Source organism: Cephus cinctus, unplaced genomic scaffold (assembly GCF_000341935.2).
Source record: "Cephus cinctus unplaced genomic scaffold, Ccin1 Ccin1_scaffold0401, whole genome shotgun sequence".
Classification (NCBI taxonomy): Eukaryota; Metazoa; Arthropoda; class Insecta; order Hymenoptera; family Cephidae; genus Cephus; species Cephus cinctus.
Window position 1 is genome coordinate 844448 of NW_014333085.1, and position 18452 is coordinate 862899.

Consider the following 18452-nt stretch of genomic DNA (forward strand, 5'->3'; position numbering starts at 1 on the left):
CTGACTCCTTATTTGATTTGACTTCCGGTTTAATTTCATACACCGGCCAAGATAATAACGGGACGAGAGTTAAACGCTCCTTCTCTTGCTCTCTCTCTCTCTCTCTCTCTCTGACTCCTTATTTGATTTGACTTCCGGTTACGACCTCTCGCACCAACCAGCCCATCCGGGAAACTTATCGGTAGTAAACGCAAATTGGAACCTTCCGCAAAGTCGAATTAGAACGGCACCCTAACTTAACCTACAAAACCACCAATAGCAAAGGCTGCGATAAGATTTTTTTTTTGTATATATATGTATACGCAGGTATAAATCTATATAGGGCGTCAAAAAAAAAAAGTTTCAAGAACTCTTTTACCTCTTAGACGCTAACTAAACTTCTTTAGGAAGGATTATCCTATTTTCGCTCTTCTGTCCCAGTCTCTCTTTGAGACTCTTTTCAGTGGGAAGTAACCGGTTACTCTCTCTCTCTCTCTCTCTCCCCCTTTCTCCTTTCCCTTTAGGGTCTCCGGCGAACACTATTGCACGTAGATACCCTAGCGGAAAGCCTGAAGCTTGTAAATATTCTAAAGCTTTCACCGCGGTGGGTCTTGTCGCAAACTTTGAAGCCCAAGTCTCTTCGCGTCGAATGCCTGACTTTGTTTGGCATTAACCCGCATTATCTCGGAGAGGGTTATTCTCGCTGAATAACCATCCCCTGCGTAACTCCTACGTCTTACATTTATCCGTCTACGCGTCACAATGCTTAATGCGTATGAGGATATAAAATTATAATGCCACGATTAATAAGGACGACTTACAATTGGTCTGTTCAATTAATTTGAATCTTGTTAACGTTCTAATGCGCATGCGCGCAACTAAACGATTTGCCGATTCAACGTTCGCCAAGTGAACCAAAGTGGATGGTAACACGTTTTACATATAGGCGAGTTAACGCTGCTGCGTCCTACGGTAATTTACTCGGCAAATAGAAACACTCTTATTGAATTACGCGTACGAATGAATCTGCGCATGCGCTTACTCGTTGGACTTGTTAAATAGTTCGAACCTGACGCGGACTTTAGTTATCGGATTGGTGGTAGTTTCCACGAATCGACTTTACCGCCTCAAAGACATTTCACGAAACTTTAATGCCCTTTCGGAATTCTCCATTACGCTTTTTTTTTTTTTTTTTACGGGTTTCCTTCCTTTATACACGTGTCAATGACGCTGGGTAGACAAATTAGTTTGACCTCTGACCTGTCACCCTGAAAGAATCGAACATCGATTAATGAAACATGACGATGCGTATTCGCGACATATTGCGTTACCTAATTCTTCAGTAATTCTGAAGGGCAGACATTTATTTTTTATTATTTCATAAAATTTAGTAAAATCATTATACCGTTTTTCTTTGATTGCCTCTTATCCTCCGTGGAAATTGAATTTCTATGATGCAATCATCAAGCTGCATAATTTTCATAAAATTTTAATAGTTCTTCAAAATACTTGATGTCACCGTCGAACAGGTAGAGCTGGCTTGTTTTCGTATTCCAGAATTGATAACGAACTTTATAGGTTGGCACCCTGTGTGTACACGAAAAGAATTGATTTATTGATACTTTCAAAGACTTATTTCATTTCTACGCGAATACCACAATTACAGCTAGAATACCCAGCAATTGAAGCGTCTACTTAATATAACGAAAAATAAAAATTCTTAATTTACCATGAATTCTCCGGAGAAACAATTAGACTCCCTCTATAGCGTTCTTCGCGTTCCCCACGTGCTCCGGGTTATCCAAATGAACGTAACGTGCCATTAACCTGACTGAGTGCAACTATCTGCATCGGAGAGATGAGACGATTTTACAGTTGAACTATTTCCAGAGTGTAGATTCTTCGCGTGGATACCTCCTAACGGTGCATTTTCATCGAAACTTCCGGAAAACGTATTAACTCGCGACAAACACCTCAAGCCGCCAGATAGTCGTGGTTCGTATAAGGGTCGTTGTGCGTCGCCACCGACATGCAACAAGTTGCCTTCCCTAGCGAACCTCCAGGCGCCGCTGCGCTACCATCCCTTCCATCCCTTCCATCGCCTCCTTCCTTCCCCTTCCGTTCTCCGAAGTACCGAGCATTAAATCATTTTTAAATGTCCTCGCGATCGTACTTTGACTTTTATTCGAAGCGATAAAAGTTAAAGCTTCTTTCGATCATTAATTCTCCTTCGCGTCAATTTTTATTCTGCCAATCCCCGTTTAACGTAATAACGTAAAACCAATTATCGTACCAACGAAATTCAATTGGCTGCCAATCGACGTAAATTTCGAGCAATAGTTTAGCGAGTCCTTCTACAGTAACAACCGGAAGTGTCAAGAGTCATCGATTATGTTTTCCTGTAGATTCACCATTTGTGCCAGCCTTTTAGAAGCCCCGGGCTACGCCGATTGGTTACAAAGTGAAAACTATGCAGAGAATTTAGAAGGGTTAGCAGAGACGAAGAGGCAGAAAGGGTTGGCAGGGTGGTGCTGGTCGTTAGAGTTTCCCAGTAGCATTGCAGAACGTGATGCTCTCTCTCTCTCTCTCTCTCTTCTATAAGCATTGTAGCAAAAGCTGCTTGTAATAACAGCAAAGCCCTCGGTTCACTGTCAAGACCCCCCGCAGTCCTGAAACAGGACTGGTTGACGTACGGATTGATGGATTGATTGATTGATTGTTTGGTTTAACCAGCACTTGCCAGTGTACCCGCGAATATTACGGAACCGCCCTGTGTTAGCCGGATATACATATACGTACAAATACGCTAATATATATCTATACACACCCAACGGATAACCCGGTGTATCCTCCTGCCGATAACTACGTCATCAAACAGTGAGTGACGTAGCCACAAAATTGCTCCGCCATTAACGCATCCCTCGCGAACACGTGGACGCTCCAATCTTGATATCTTCCATAGGTGTCGCAGACCATCCTGGGACCATGAAGACGAAGACCCGAAGGTATCCCCAGGTACTCCCGTTAGCTTCTGCAACGTTAACCAAAGTATTAAAATAAAAAAAGAAAATAAATGCATGAATTAAAGAAAAACAAAATGAAATTGAGGCAACTTACCCAAAACTATAGCCACCAGAGATTTCTCGAGTCATCCCGATCATTCCACGCAAACCCTCTTGACAAAGGTCCACCTCTACCCGAACCTTCTGACAGTTTCATAGTATCATCAGGATTACCCGGGAATCCTTGAGCAGCTTAGGCACATATATTTGGATACATGCAATATCCATGTAATATGTATAACACACAGTAGACACCGAGGACGGCTGAGGTCCCTGCATGGCGCTGGAGCTTTCAATAGGAAGGGTTAGTGCCTCGTGTGTGTTCCTGGATACATATACGAATAAAGGAGGGGGAAGGGTTGAAGCTGCAACGGGTGGCAGAGGCACATGGAGGGTTAATGCATCAACATCAAAGTGGTTTGCCGGTACAATTATTGTACTGAACGCGACTACCGTATGACGTACATGCGACTGTACACTGAGTGAGTGAGAAACAATAACCAAAGGAGCAAGAGAGAGAGAGAGAGAGAGAGAGAAAAAGAATTTAGTCCCAGTGCGGAAGCAGAAAACGCTCGTATATTACATTCTTTCACGTTTAGCCAGTCAGCCATCAATTTAAAAAGTATGCAAACCACAGAGAGGGTCTCCGACCTTTCTTTCTCCCTCTCGTGCTTTCTCTTTCTCGCCACACACTCTCTCTCTCTCTCTCTCTCTCTGTACAGGCTCAGAGCAAAATCTCATATCATCCTGGGAAAACAATACACGCTAGAGCGACGCCGGCAACGGTTGTCGCAACAACCAGACAACCACTGTTTACCCTTAAGCAGCCTTCCATGAAGAAGATACATCGGTATATACATACAGTGTCGCTATCATGGATATGTCGCGTGGCAGCTATAGGACGTAATTCTCAAGCTCATCCTCCAGCCTCGACCTCCCGGTACAACTTCCCTCCTCGCACCCTGTTATTGCTACCCTCGACTCAAGGGTAGAGAATATTCACGCCTCGGGATATCGTTCGTTGAGTATCAACCCCCGTACCTCTTGCCCCTTATGTACAGGAATTGCATGTGACTCTGCGCTACGTATATCTATACATTCTACTGTTTGCGTATACATGTAGATTATTCTAGGGGTGCGTTGCCCCTGCTGCCTCCTCGCTGTAACGTTGCCGCATTGAAATCTGCACGAGGAACGCGATTTCGTTCGAGTGCGAAATTAGATGTGCTCGGTGCCGGAAATAACGCTAAGTTTTGATCAACGCTTCTCATATGGGATTATACCTATGGATACGTGCCTCGTGGGTATTAATATATCGTATATCTACGTAAGGGGGAGGATGCATCACGGTTCCTAATGGTCAGCGACAAATGCGCCTGACATATGCGGACGTCACTCTTCTAGTTGTCTGACCGTGTCGGATTTTCACTACTACTTTAGTTTCGTCCTCTCGAAATTTCCTCGCGCTTTAACGGCAGGACTTTACGCTCTGGTAAATAACCCACGTTATTTCCGTAAATCTTATTCGTCTCCTGTGACGCGTGCAGGAGAATTACGGTATGATAGCAAGAGACGTACTACTGAAATGCGATATTGGCTACTGAGTATAAAGTATTATAACATATGTGTATTATGTAACTGTAGCATATATATACGATATACATACAATACAGACTGGATAAGTTAGGTATCTGATACTCTTTGTATACGATTTCAGGACAATAGGGAAACAAGTATGTGCCATGTGTTATACTGTATATCGGGATAACGCGGGTGAATACGGAAATCCGGAAATATTCGCTTTTCTTTATTGCTACCTTCCTATAGGAGAGGCGCCGGATACTGCCGAGGGAATTTCGTTCCTTCCTTGGATTTCTTTGATAAGAAATTTTTGTTTTCTCTTTTACGGATACATTTTATAACAGCTTGACAACGGTTAGGCTAGTACGTGGAATTTGTCTTGGCTTGCCGTTAACAATGCTTTCTATATGCAGAATAATAATTCGCACACTCAGACCGAGATCTCTACTCGAACTTGCCTATCCTATAATTATTCCATCCACGCTTGGCTCTAACGAGATTACGGGTCATCTACATAATTAAAATAATGCACTCGAGATAATCACCCTAATTAGCTATAACCGCTCATTTGAGACTGTTGGAAAGCGGAGAACCTTTCGCTCGGTCTTCTCGGGTTACTGCCAGTGGACGGCATCGGTTATCTGTAAAATAGATAGGTTATATAAGTTATCTCGGTATTACGTGATAAGGATACAAAGAGGAAAGTATCTCCGGGATATACAGACACTCGAGTCTAACGTAAGACCATTTTATGTAACTCTTAGAAAAGACTCGATATGGGGTTGAATTGAATTTAGGCAAACTGGCTTAAAGTTTTAGACGGATGTGTGTACGAAAAACTACACAAGAGATTCTGCGAACACAGATCCAGGCTGCACGTGTGTAGACATTCGAGTTTGTCTAGAAGATTTCTAGTCTGGTCGGCTAACTAGATATCTATCTGGGGTACGTAGGCTACATGCCTTTTACCTAGCAGGTAGTACGGTTAGTACGTAGGGGGGTAGTTTTAGCTCAGTTGAGTGTCCGTTATATGGGGGTCTGGGCATTCTGATTCTGCTGACCGCTGTACCCCGCAATCCACCGACTCCCGCGGCTACGTGGTCCGCCTCTAAACCGCCCCTTCTCTATGCCAGTCTGTGTGGAATACCCTTATTTCATCCCCTAGCTATTCTAGCCGTCTAGGTTCCTCCCTTCTCTGCCATTCCACTGTACCTAATATCACCTATCTCGTCAGGCTCTGCTGACGAACTGAACTTTTTTCTTTGGATTTCACTATGTACATACGTGCCACCTAAAATTTCCCTAGGTCATCAATTTCTTTACAGCACTGACCGTGAACGTGAAAATCTTACTAGAGGCACGTGGCCGGAACTTCTAGAGGGTTCAGTGGCCTTGGTTTAATTGCCGAGAAGGAACCCGGTAAGCGGGTGCTTATGTATTTCCTGGGTAATTTAGTGTTCGGTCTGACAACTGATAAGAAGTGATTTGATAAAGTGAAAAGCGACCTGGTGCGAGTAACAATGTAGAAACGGTTTCACTTGTCAGAGGTAGAAAGGTATTTTGCTTCTGTTTCAAATATACGCGTTGCCTTTGATGCATTAGCGTCTCCAAGTATCAGTTGTTCGCTGAGGCTCTTGAGCTGAAAACAAAATAATTTCTTTATATAATATAAACCTGGAGCTAGGATTGTATCTTGTGAAACTTAACCCTAAAGTATTGCCAGTAGCGGTACGTATCCCTTGAAACGTCTTTTAACCAGGCAGCTAGCAAATGGCGCCATTGATATAAAATATCAAAGTCCTTCGGGTTCATCCCTCTTATAAATTTTGCAATCTGGGTAAAACTTTTGATCGTATTGAAAATGGATACCTTCCGTCTTCCCCCTGAAGTCAGCGGCAGATCCGAATAACCCAGTGCTACGGTGTCCTGAATAGTGAACTAAACTCCTTCTAGCAATAAGTTCAGCCGGGAAGTAGACAGTCAGACACCCCAATGGCGTTTAGCGGTAGAAAAGTCAAAAATTCAAACCGACTGTCTTAGCGTTTCCCTGTCGAAGCCCTTCTTCACTCCCTAAAAAAAAAAAAATAAAAGTATCTTAGTCTGCAAAACCGAGGAGTCCTTCGTTCTTTCGCTTCCACGGTTTCCGGATGTTTCCTCGTAAATCTCATGAATCCACCCTGGTCCCACAGTCGAAGACTAGACTCGAGGAGCTCAGAGACAGCGAGACCGAAGAGGGTAGAAAAATAAGGCGTAAGGGGGATCGAAAGCCTAAAAATTTCAAGAGACACGAAAGAGTCGTATAGGCCAAAGTTTTGCAGCCTCGCAGTTAGCGGATGACGCGCAGTCTTTTTCCTAAGGTACCTTCTAGCTAACTGCATCCATCTACCTGACGTAATATTGCGTTATGTATGTCTGACGCGTCGCGACGCGTACCTATCGACGTCAGCGACGCCTCCCTGGAGGTTCTAACCTCTATTGCTGTCTTCTTGCTACTCTGCCCCTTATACAGGTCCTACTATGCAGTATACGCACGTAACACGTTCCTAGTGCTGGTACCAACCTAACCAACCGAAGGAACCAGGGTACAGGATGAAACCAAGTACCGTAGCTATATTTCTAGGTAACGTATAGCACATAGAGCTGCTACATTAGTGAGACAATGCCGAGTTTATCTCCTTGCCTAGAATGAGCCTGTAGCATTTGAAATAGATAGGAGATATTATCAGTCCCGGGAATAATGCCAATTTGGAATGGTTGACTGTCGACGATTTCCGGCCATTCGGTTTATTCCCTGAAACAGAGTATATACATTTACAGGATACGATATGCTATGCTCAGAGGACAGATTGTGAGGTTAGGAGATGGAATTATCGTGGGCTAGATGGAAGATGGAAAAGGATACCGTAAGATGCTCACCCAAGAAAATTCAACCATGAGAAATGGAACGAAGTGGCTGAACTTCTGTCAAAGGTCGGATAAAGCGTCAATTTCTTGACACTTTCTCGATTCCAGGTGGACATGTACCAATCTATCAGCTCACTGCCTGCATACACCTATAGATACCTTGGTATTCAGATACCTGGGGCTCCACTTTTCCAAACAGAAATTCGAGATGCTAATGAAACTTCCTTGTGGATGGTTTTCGCAATTGAAACTTCTTATCGGCGAATACCTTTGCTCGTTTGTAAAAATTCCGCCACGTTATCAGACACTGTAACACTTAAGTATAGTATGTAAAGCTGTGCGAAAAGTTTCGCTGCTTCGTGCAAATGGCGAAACATGTTAAATTGTCTAGAATAAATGCATTACACACTATTCAGAATGTGTCTGGTGCCAGAGTTTGTAATTCCCGTCTTAATGGGCTTGGATCCTTTGTCCGATGTGTATAGAGCCTCAGCTATTTTTTTTATCTTCATCCCAAGAGAAGTTTGTCTGCATTTAGTTGGAATTGAAATCGTCGTGACTTAATCGTGAGCCTGGCAATAAAGAGAAAAAAAAAAGATATCAGACACAGACTTGTCAAGATACATTCCGTCGCATATCACGTGATCATTGATACAATGAAAATACAAATATTCCTTTTTTCAGATAACAATTTCAAATGACAAGCTTCAAAAAGAAAAATTGTAAAGTATCAATATTCGATAATCTGATAAATCGTTAACTCGCCTCGGGCACACTCTTATCAGTACATAACCATGTGCCAGTATCATGAGCATCGCCTGTACATAGATATCCTAGATGCTCAGTCTATAATCGAACCAGCCTTTTCAAAGGGTTTTGAAGTCTCTTCGGTTTTCCCGCCTGACAGCTTCCACCCTGCATCACAATACTTCTCCAATTTCCTTGGCAAAAGTTACGGGACACATTCCATCACGACGTCAGGTGAACAAAGCACGTCTCCTCCCCTCTGCATCCCCTAGACTTTTCGTTTCTCCCTCTAGACTGGCTCGTGCCTTACTGGTTTCCTTCCCTGCTGCGATACCTTCTTCTGGGCTATCAGAATCTTTCTGAATCTTTTGGTACCAACTCTCCAACTTTCATTCTTATACAGCGACTGAAAAAGAGAGAGAGAGAGAGAGAGAGAGAGAGAGAGAGAGAAATTAATCTTAACGGTACACGCACTTAGTTCGAATAAATCAGAACGAATGAATTGAGACACCCTTGATAACGTCACTTTGACAAGCGCTGCTACGGAGACATTCGATCGTCGAGCTACCCTGTACGACAACATCGGTAACGTTCTTTCTATCCCGTCAGCTTTTGGGACTGTTTACACTTTATATATAAATATGCATTGTGTCCCAATCCAGTCTAACTCAATTTAATTGGTGTTACACTCGGACAGTGTCAGCGTCCTCTGGGTCAGCCTGAATAATTCTGAAAATATAGTCTTTCTAGAATATTTTCAATGAACAGTTAATACATGGGCGACCAGGAGGGCCCCGACGGCAATTAAAGTAAATGAATATTATGCATACCCAAACATTCCTACGTGATCAACCCTTGCATATAAATATTTTTCTAATAATTTCTATTACGCCAGACCGTACTATCTTAGAAGATTTTATCCTTTTGTACAGATTACTATCGTGTTTCCTTCCCTTACCCTCTCGTTCCCTTCCACTCTCCTGGGAATACTTTGGGCTCAGATAGTTACGGTTAATGAAGCTATGTAACGTCGAGTAGCAACCCGCACTTCAGGAGTCACAAAATTTATTAATATTAAAACGCGCAAACGTTACCGGGATTTCTAATAAGGCCGTGCTTACAATTAGAGATTTTACAGGATCAAGAAAGAAGAGAAGAAGGGACCAGACTCTCTTATAAGAATTTATCAAGCCAATCCATTCCCATAGTCAATGAACGCTTTGCATTGAATAATTGACATAACAATGCTATCCTAAGTATCAAGAATCCAGGGTGTCCTTAACGTCCCTCATACAATTTTAAGGACGAAAAATATGTAATAAAGAAAATTGTCCCACGGATCTTTATCTCCTGTGTCCAATGGACACTTCAATCTCAATTCGTCATATCGTCCCGACCAGCAGGATCTCCAGGTCGTCATGGAAGGCCAATCTCGAGACACTGCTAATAAAGTTCTTTAGTACCGTTCGTGACGGAAATCACAGGGTAGGCCCACCGTAAACTCGGCGTTCTGCCATCGTAATACAAAATTAATGTCCGTCACGTTGGCGCTAATAAATCGTGACGTTGAAAGCGCGTCTCCTCGTCATTTCTTTTTCATCCAGTGGCGGAGAGCTAAAAATTTTCCACGAAATAACTACTAACTCAATGTAAGTAACCTTACCCCGACAATTACTTGCTGTATTATATAATCCACTGTATGTTCTCTGCGCGCTATACTCCAGAAGACCCATATCGACGGAAATGTCGAAGGTAAATGCCGCTTCCGTGGAAATTAGTTTAACCCCGTCGTAGAAACTCGCTAAAATGACGTCCCATGAACGTTCCTGAAATACGAAAAGTTCGTGATGAAGTATCGACGATTCTCCAGCATCTAGACAGTGAGATAATTATAGTAGCGAATAGTTTACTGAATGCTGAACACTGAGCAGTCTATTCTCAATACTTATAGTTGCTATAATTTTATAGAACACCCTATATGTATAGTATATGAGCATGACTATAGGATTATATGTAGGGTTATCGATAAAGTCACAACCAAGTTAGTCCCACCATACAAATCGGATGGACAGGCTAACTTCAGACGGAACGTTTGTCGTGAATGACTCTGTGTTACGTTATTTTGTAAAAGATGCACTCATTACATTAATGCACGTACGTTTACCTAGTATAGATTTCCACGTGTGAAATGATGCTCATAAAGACTTGCAGGCCTTGGAAATAACTATGTTGCAAGGAGCCCGAGCAATTTCCAAGGAACGTAACGCATTCAATTTGCGCAGGTGTTCACGTAGCGTTCTCAATATTCAAAAGGCTCTTGCGGCAAGATCGTAAACTTCTTATTGCTATTGATATTCAAGGCTGGATAGTCATTCTGCATTTTATATATATATCTGGGTGTGTGTCTGTATATATATATAGCTCTCGCTTGGAAGTTCTTCTCCAGGAATTTAACCCGTTTGCTACCAGCGTCACATACGTGCATCAATTTGTAAAATTGCTTATTTCACTTATTTAGAATGTTAGAAATATATCCTACGAAAATTAATAACAATTGGTATCATATTAATAGGATAAAACGTATTTCTCGTTCACGTATTTGGAGAATGCCATCCTCATCAGGAATTTCCTAGAAGAAATAAGAAAGGATAATGTCAAAGGAAAGAAAAGCGAAATAAATAAAATAAAGTCAGGAATCTACCTTTAATGATTCCGATGAGGATGAAACCTGAAAATCAAGATTGAGCTTCGCGGTTGAAAGGACCAAGTCGATCCCGTCATCCTGGCAGATATTTTAATGGAACTTTGAACTTAAGATATTTTGTTGAACGAAGACGAGCCAGCCAAGTGTTTATAATGAGATGTTAATGGAGTGGGCGTAAAAAAAACCCAGGGGTCACGTCACGGTATCGACAGATTCGCTGTCTTGTGCTTGTCTCTCTCTCTCTCTCTCTCTCTCTCTCTCTCCTAGTGACAGTCCAGCGCCCCATGGCTACCCTCCTCCTGGAGTACCTACTCGAAGGCACCTTTTACAACCCGCTGCTGCCTCATCCGCGTGCCTCTCACTTCCTAGTGACAGTCCAGCGCCAGGGGTCACGTCACGGTATCGACAGATTCGCTGTCTTGTGCTTGTCTCTCTCTCTCTCTCTCTCTCTCTCTCTCTCCTAGTGACAGTCCAGCGCCCCATGGCTACCCTCCTCCTGGAGTACCTACTCGAAGGCACCTTTTACAACCCGCTGCTGCCTCATCCGCGTGCCTCTCACTTCCTCGTAATCTATTTTGTCTCCTGCAGACTTCGTAAAATGTCTGCCGACCAAATGAACTTTTCTTAAGACCTCTCGCCTGCTATCGGCGTTCGTTAACCTCCATATTATTCGCAATTATTGACTTACGTAACATCAACTTACATTCAATCAGCATCCGAAATCTTCCTTGCGATAAGTGCTACTATCACTTATGCACAGGACGCGTGAAGATACGAGACTGCCCTTTTATTTGTTTTTTTTTTGCTTTACCATCAAGCCTGACATTTTCACTTTCTCTTATCTCACACTCATTCGCCTTCCGGATATTAAAAAATGGCTAGGTTTTCTGTGTGATAAAGTGTACCTAAATCTTATTACATGAAATTCTTGAAGATTTTTCTGATTTACAGGTTAGGTACGATAAATTCCTATGTGTATAGTCATACGGCTAATAACCTCGACTTAAGAGAAATTGTGACGTGAATCGAACGCGTTTCAACTGAAATAACATTTATGTGGATCACAAGCGTGTAAACTGGTGGACTGATAAGAAATAACCCAGTATACTGGACGAGCATTACTGCGCGAAAGCATTAGATAGCGAATGTTAGGTTACGGTACAATGCAGCAGAGAAAAGTATATTACGATGATAAGTACTGGTTTTACAGAATAAAAAGAGACGTTTGTTCAAAGGAATATAATAAAAATATATATAAAATTCTATGCGTGTTCCATTTTAGAAAGTGGCTACATACTAGAAACTACATATATGTATGTACGTGTATCGATAATGGGTTATAACGTTATACAGTATGTCGGAACGTGTGCATCTGCATACGTACGTAGTTACGTAACACAGAAGCCATGTAAAAATATGAGTTGAGTCGATCGAAATTCCACAAACGTTATTTTTCCCCGTAGGAAAATTCATAAAAGCCAGAATGGACACAAAGGCGTAAATTGGGGTTACTAAATATTCAGGATTTTGTAGAGAGACGAACGCTAGACACACATACCGGATAAACGTAAAGAACATGAACAGGAACAGTCCAGCTAAAACGATTGTCAGACACAAAGCCAATTGATGAATATCAATCGAATCATTTTCCACGGATGCAAAACATTTCTTCCGAAGACACGCCGCTTGTCTCGACTATTGCCAACCTTCGTTTCGGTATTGCCAATGGTGCGAGACCCCAGTGTGCCGTGAGGTTTCCTAAAAAGTGCTAGGGAAGCATTGTATTTGCGGTTGGTACTACTGGCACTGCCTAACCGCGCAGTTCGCGCAAGTTTCGAGTCTCCGGAAGGAGGTGGGGTACAAAAGAAAGAACGGAATAAAAAAAAAGAGAAGAATAAAAGGAAATAGAACATTCTCGTTTACGTATTTCCACGTGGCCCAATACAGTCTCGTTCGGTATCATAGCCAAGTCCACCCTAACCCATACATAACCTCACTACGTTTCTCGGCTTGCTGACGCTCTACTATCTGTTTTGCGTTTCGCGAATGGTTCGTGAACAGCCAGAAGGCTCGGGGCTGAATAAAGGGGTCGGTTAGAGTGGGAGAGAAGATAACGGATAGGCGAATGCAAATTACAGTTAACCCCATCAGCCTCTTTTTGTTCTCGTCTCGGGGGAAGAACGGGGGGGTCGGCTGCAGCACTGCGATGGATCGGCTTTACCTTGTCGGTAACGAACTGCTGTTCGTTCTGTTGAAATATCCGACAGAGATATCCCTGCACGTAGCAACACCGTCAACGGGGTATGGCTCTTCCATGAATATAGATTTCTTTATCAATATTCCAATACGATCTACAAAATTAGTTCGATCCATGCAACGAGGTATTCACGCTGTTAAGATAGCTGTAGAATGTATCACGGATACCTCACGTACTTCGATCTGTCTCTGTGTTACGGAGGTTATGTAACCTTCGACCTGTCATTTACAGGCATGCTGCACAGCAGTCAACGCGAAACAGGGGGTCCAGCGGAAGACGATGGAGTTAAGTAGGTAGACAGCATCACAGGGACCATCACGAGATTTTCCTCTTGGCTCTCCTGCGGTGCACGATGCTTTTCCGTCACATCTTTATCATACTGTTTGTCGTCAACGTGCCAATCGGTGAGTCACTCGTATTATTTTACATTACTTTTTTTTTATCACCCAATTTTTATCTTCATCGAGATCAAAAATTGACTGTCTCCCAGAATCGTATACGTAATGCTCGTACCCGTCGTCGTGTCACTGGCAGACGTGACGTAGAAGTGTGCCAAATACAGGACTATAGAAAATAGGTGCATATAGGTATATTGCAAGTACGGCAGATTACGGAGGCTGAATATCGTGGATGGTCAACTTCTGGCCTGGATGTTTATATGGTCGAGTCTGCACTTGTCATCCAAATTAATTTACCACTACTACTGAAAATCCAGGACGATCACCCCCTAGACGTATATATCAACGAGAATTCTAATTCTATACCTAAATAAGTTTCCATGAGAAATATACATGATTATAAACAGCTGATTTTTGATAATGCTTTTAGATTAAGGATAATACATGGAGCAGTATAGGACGATCTAATGAAGTCCCAATCGATATATAAGAATGTTATAAAGGATGAATAAATTCTGTGACAATCTACTTATAAAGGTTGAGTAATTCCAAAGTTTTGTAACAACCCATATTTATGTACGTCTTACGGAAGTCACTTGAATTACTTTTATACGACTCGTTTATATTTGGATAAGCATTATCTCACAAAGTGCTGTACATCGATCCGTACGTTTTTTTTCTCCGATTTTACCTGAGTATATCTATATTGGACTATACGATGGATATGCATATATACGTACATAGGCTTTTATGTAGTAAAACTAAAAACCATTAATATACTAGGTGGCACAGTTAATACCGATCTAAGGGTAAACCGAAGAAACCGCATTACAAGATAGAATTGTTTGTCTATTCGCAAGCGGTTGCAGCAGAATGTCGATTGTTCTCACTCTTATCTGGAAACAACGTTCCTGTTCGAAGTAATTGGTTGGCACGACTCGAGTCTGGTAAACGTGATTAATCGGCCGCTTCCTTCACGGATATATCTGACCGGAGCCGAGAGCGATAATCGGATAACTACGGTCCAGAACTCAATTGAGTTCTTTAGAGGTTAAGCACGAGCGCGACTTGCGATCCCTGAAGAAAGGGGAAAAAAAAAGAAAAATCAAGAAACTACATTCGTTAGGTAAGTCAGCTTTTGTGGAAAGAACTTGGCCAAGTTTTGCGCCTCCTTCGCGAAGAAGACGAAAGGAAATACCGACTGGGGAAGATCAAAGTAGTCAGATTAAAGAGGAACTCAGGTTCTCCCTCTTGCAGCTGACTACATTTTATCTCTCTTTCACCTTTGGCCAAACTTCTGGAATCCGAGTGCCGTTTAAACGTGACACGATGGGAGCACCTAATTTGTAGATGATAATTTAAAGGGAAACTAGGGAATCGCTTCAAGTATCTTGACTTTGATAGTTAAACTTGCATGTCAAGATGTAGATATATGCTGCCTCCGCACAGTGAAAGTGAACTATTAGGAGTTTCTTTTCTGGAAACTTTCTTCGCTTTCTAAATTGACCCCCCATTACGTCACTTTCCAACGCTTCTCAGAGACCAATAATAATTATTTACCATTAGGTAAATACGATACTTTGTTTATGGACCGACGCTTCATGTGCCAAATCAGGATGACATTGATAACGTTATTAAATAATTAAATGCGACTATCGCTGTCAGGATTGTGGGACGCGTTGTCAATAATTTCAGGTTGATTGATTTTAATGAAGTTTATGTACGAGTTATACCATTGCCTTTAGCAATGAACCTTGACCGTAGACTAGCTAAATGTACAGTGTAGACACACGTATGATCGTGGAAGAATGATCGTCAAAGAGAATCCTGGAAGTCAGAGAAGCTTCAGAAATTCGTTATCCATCTGGCATTAAATTGCCTTTCGAGTACAAAGTCCATCGACGTGGCAGCAAGATTAGCCCGTTAATGCTAATCCTTGCTGACTGATTGGGTTTTGAGAATTCAACGAATTTCACGAAGGCAAACGAATCCAGCGGCCCACGTTCGAGTACCCGACGCACTCCTCCTCGCTTTGAACGTTTAATTCTTGATTGTGAATATCTAGAATACGTATGGTGGGCGGCTACCTGTCGAGTCCATAATAATTGAAACGGATCGGCATTGCCATGTAATTAACCGAAATCAATTTAAAACGCGCAAACCAATTAGTTACCGTATCAATTACGCACCCAGGGTGCCCTGAGTTATTGACAGCAGAGCCAAATTAGCCAACTGGCTTTTGCCATGTCAGCCTCTTTTGTAGTACCAACCTATAGTAATTATTGGAATTATTGAAATCGATAACGATCCCCGTGTAAACTTTTAAAAAGATAGTCATAAGATAAGAGCGTAAAGAGAAAGAGAAATTCAGTCGAGTCACGTAGACTCCGTAGCTGCGTAGTTGAAATTTTAGCCGCTAGGAGCTTTCAAGATGGCGACGTCATTGAAAAAAAAAAACAAAGTGGGAATCTATTAGAGTGTGTCGCGAGCCAAGATCTGATCGTCTTGTCGCTCACGGTTGGCTTGATGCCTAAATTCTTTTTCCTTTTCAAGGGTTGACGCTCGAGGCTGTTATTTACCCAGATGGATCTTATTATTGCAGGGTGGATCCAAGAAGCGACGGAACGTTTGATCGACTTTTCAGATTCCAACATGGTTTATCTTGGAGGCCAGTTATCCGAATGAAATAACTCAGACGAGTGGATGATCTCGGAGAATTTAATTAATCGCTCAACATTTTTGCCAAGGAAAGGATACGGAAGATGAGGAGGAGAAGGACCAAGAGGAGTAGCAGGGTACTGCCTTGATCTTGTATTTAATTGAAGAATGTCAAGAAGCCAGCATTTTAATGTCGATAAGACGTGACCGATAATATTTGAACCCCCCGTCGCAAAATTTCGCAGGGGCTTCAAATGAACATCCGACCAAATTTCAGGCGGACCTTGACTCTGGCTACTAGGGAGAAATCCACTTCCGTGGCTACCGGATGGGGAGGAATGCTTCATTCGGATGTGCTTCGGTGGGCATCAGGCAGCAGCTTCTTGGTCCTGGACTAGAGGATCCAGAGGACGGAGTTGCGACGAAGGGAAGAAGAGTCGGAGGGGTTGGACCAAACGAGGAGCATGTAGATGAAGCTGAAAGAGCAGGAAAGAAGAAGGGTGACTCTGAGAATAGTAGTAGAAGAAGAAGAAGAAGAAGAAGAAGAAGAAGAAGAAGAAGAAGAAGAAGCGTGCACCAGACAGCCCGGGTTATACATACAATCCTTGACTCGTTGTCTGCTTCTCCTGTAGGAGCTTTCGAAGAAGCTGACAGCCAGCCGAGTTTTATAAACAATCTTGAGGCGACAGGAAGCCGAAGCGATCTTAGGGAACCTCGTCTCGTGCAAAGAGGATCAGCACGGGAGCGAATTGTGTATCGAGGAACCGCAATGCTCAAAGTACTCCGGGCTAAGAGTGCTTATACACTTTATATTGGTTTGCGATCAGGAAGCAAGAGCCCTCGACTTGATCGAAACACCAAAAAGACATTCTAACGCGAGAATCTAATTTATTCATTCCTCCATCTCAAGAGCGCCACGTGGACATTGTATCCCGTTTCGGAAGCACTCCACTATCAGAGTTAACACACACTGACCTATCAGATCAATTTGTACACAGAAGAGACGTGACCCGCTGGAATTGATTTCTACCTTTAATGAATTATTAATCCACTCGAGAAAAGTACTGCAGGATCATCCTGGACTACAAATAGACCATTAAGTACACAACAAACATGTTCGACAAAATCCTCCACGGCTGTAAGACAGGGCGTGTAAATCTTTGTCGAAAGAAAAAAAGAAAAGCTAATTGGTTAGAGCAAGAGGATTTTCCGATGTTATTGCACTGGTTGTAAACCCAGAAGAGAAGCTGGAGGTGCGCGGATGTTTAAAAGGCGCGAAGGGTGATTGTAGGATCAGGGTAGGGCCGGATGTCAGGTTAGAGGAGAGAATAATGAGAGTACGAGCCGCCGCGTGGCAGGATGTGACGTAATACAATATGTGCAGTGTCGTCTGTCCCATGTCCCGTCCCATCTGTCCGTTCGTAGCCGCGTAGCGGCGAGCACAACCTGCGGTCCGTTGATAACGACTCGCGGCGTTCATATTTTACGCGACGCTCATCAATAATTCATGCTGTGAATAATGCAGGACTGTTTCGCGTTACTTTATATTGCCGGTGCCCTCCTGCCCCTCGAGCGACCTCCCCCCTCCCTGTCTCTCATTCCATTCTATTCACCTCGCCGTACCGTGCTTCCTTCTTTTCCCTACTCTTGAATTTTCTTCCAAATACCGGAAACACGTGCCACCACTGGCCATTTCCATATCTTCCTACTTCATGCTCGGTTCCGTATCCACTTGCGGTTTCATAACCTCCCTACTGCTTGTCGAGTGGGGAACTTCAAAGACTCGTCAAATTGTTCCAGGCTCCTTGAGCTCTCGTCGGTTCTTTTGTAGACTTTCCATTTGCAACTTTCTCCTTTTATTTCATCCTGTACCCGAGGAGGTCTAATTTTAAAATCCCGCCCCGAGAATTTCAGTAGCCAACTTCAAGCAGTTCGAAACTGGCTGCGTTCCGATCCACCGCAGGTGTGCTCGGTGTCCCGGTACAACGCTGAACAGAGGCGCAATACAATTTTGAAATAAATCCATAAACTAATTGCGTTACACGTCAAATTAACAATAAAGTTCGTAATGAGGTGCCCGCGTAACTTACAAATACAAGTAACTCCGGTTAGTTTATTGACACCGGGTAGATCCCCTCTGCCTTTTAACGGCGAGCCAGGAA

At 42.8% G+C, this 18452-nt stretch overlaps 4 long non-coding RNA genes across 9 annotated transcripts in view; 2 read left to right on the top strand and 2 right to left on the bottom strand.

Annotated features, from left to right (window-relative positions):
* Positions 1-14236, top strand: part of LOC107267347 — a 36616-nt gene extending 22380 nt beyond the window's left edge. The window contains exons 18-20 of the long non-coding RNA XR_001537594.2: positions 13466-13638; positions 13725-13967; positions 14063-14236. This is a non-coding gene — a long non-coding RNA (uncharacterized LOC107267347). The remainder of the gene's footprint in view (positions 1-13465; positions 13639-13724; positions 13968-14062) is intronic.
* On the top strand, positions 3944-7553 carry LOC112494290. Its single transcript, XR_003059563.1, has 4 exons — positions 3944-4078; positions 6812-6979; positions 7132-7242; positions 7440-7553. It is a non-coding gene; the product is annotated as an uncharacterized LOC112494290 (long non-coding RNA).
* On the bottom strand, positions 4045-8094 carry LOC107267437. Of its 4 annotated transcripts, XR_003059559.1 has the most exons (7): positions 7936-8094; positions 7795-7841; positions 7539-7712; positions 7183-7413; positions 6492-6692; positions 6128-6261; positions 4045-5263 (listed from the first exon to the last, which is right to left on the bottom strand). It is a non-coding gene; the product is annotated as an uncharacterized LOC107267437 (long non-coding RNA). The 4 variants fall into 4 exon arrangements; XR_001537625.2 differs by having other exon boundaries at positions 7539-7833; XR_001537624.2 differs by having other exon boundaries at positions 7539-7841.
* LOC107267438 lies at positions 8296-12673 on the bottom strand. Of its 3 annotated transcripts, XR_003059561.1 has the most exons (6): positions 10975-11324; positions 10438-10902; positions 9949-10099; positions 9395-9887; positions 9104-9320; positions 8296-9002 (listed from the first exon to the last, which is right to left on the bottom strand). It is a non-coding gene; the product is annotated as an uncharacterized LOC107267438 (long non-coding RNA). The 3 variants fall into 3 exon arrangements; XR_003059560.1 differs by having other exon boundaries at positions 9104-9887; XR_003059562.1 differs by lacking the exons at positions 10438-10902; positions 10975-11324 and adding an exon at positions 12536-12673 and having other exon boundaries at positions 9104-9887.
* Positions 14237-18452: the final 4216 nt, after the last annotated feature.